Below are 1,491 nucleotides of genomic sequence, written 5' to 3' on the forward strand. Positions count from 1 at the left end.
GGAAGTTTGTATGGTTTACCCCAAGGCCACTCAGCCTATGAGTCATTATCAGAGGCAGACTCCTGACTTTGAATACACTAGCCCCTCTTCGCCTGCTGAAAGGATTATTGAGTAACTTTTTGACTCAGAGGTCAGAATGTTGAATCGACCAAATTATTAGCTCATTCCTCCCTTTCACCTCCCAAGGGCATAAAAATATCTACTACATAATTGAGTGAACAAAAGCAGGGGAGAAGTCCTTGCTTTTTTTTCTCTCTCTCTGTTTCTCACATACAGGGGTCATTGACAGGAAGCCTGTATACTTGGAAAGCATAGCTCTATTCTCAGAGACTGGCTGGGTATGTAGGATGTCCACCACTTTGAAGATCACAATAGTTGAGAGGCCATTCCTTTTCCCACCTTGGCAGAAACCATTCTGGAATAGTACAGCAGACAGCTCTCTCTGAGTATCAGTGTTTTTTGCTCAGTATTCTAACAAGTTAAACTTCTGCTGCTGTATTCTCCATTTATAGTATATTTATAGTATATTATAGCATCTTTCTAATGATATTTGGTAAAAAAAATAAAATGTTCTTCCCAAAATGGCATAGCCCCCTTCAACAAAGGAAGGGAAGAGGGTTTTTTTGGGATGGTACCAAGTAATTGGGTGGCAAAGCAAAAGAAAGAATTCAGGATTTCTGAATTCCAGAAGTGAAGAAATAATCTACGTGTTGTCACAACTCCTTTTCCATAACAAATGCTGACTTTTCCTGAGGCCCAGCCTCTCCCGCCTCACTGTATACTCTCTTTCTAGGCAAGCTCAGTCATAGTCACAGTTTAATTATGACTTGCACGCAGATGAACTCCCCAATTTATACTTCCATCTCAGACCTCTCACCTGACCTTAAGAACAGTGTACTCAACTGCCTACTTGACCTCTCCTATAGGATGTGTCAAAGCTCCCTTAAACTCAACTCGCTCCCTGAAACTTGGTCTTTTCCCAGCCTTCCTTATCTCAAGTTGGCTTGTCCTATCATTTTATACAGTTGTATTTGGGGATCTTTTGATACCTCCGTGTTTCTCCTCCCACCCTGAAACTTGTGTTTTGTCAAATTCTGTTTATTTTACTTTCTAAAAACACTCAGAATCTATCTATTTGCTTCCATTGCAATTATCACCATTGTACCAACACCTCTCTCCTGGACTACTGCAGTACTTCCTAATCTACCCACATCTATTCTGACTCCCCTCCAATCTGTTATGACTGTAGACAGGATGGTCTTTTCACAAGAAATGCCATATCATCCTCATGCTTAAAACCTTGTGGCTTCCCATTACTCTTATAATCAAAACAAAACTCCTTAATGTGGCCTACAAGTCTCTGCATGATTAGGTACATGCTTATTTTCCAGTCTCATCTCAAATTCCCTCATTCTCCATAATACACTCACATTTGTCTTTTTTTCAAACTTTTTTTTTTTTTTTTTAGTCAGAGTCTCACTCTGTCACCCA

The sequence above is a fragment of the Carlito syrichta genome, unplaced genomic scaffold (assembly GCF_000164805.1).
Source record: "Carlito syrichta isolate Samal-C Ts95f unplaced genomic scaffold, Tarsius_syrichta-2.0.1 Scaffold315562, whole genome shotgun sequence".
NCBI classification, from domain to species: Eukaryota; Metazoa; Chordata; class Mammalia; order Primates; family Tarsiidae; genus Carlito; species Carlito syrichta.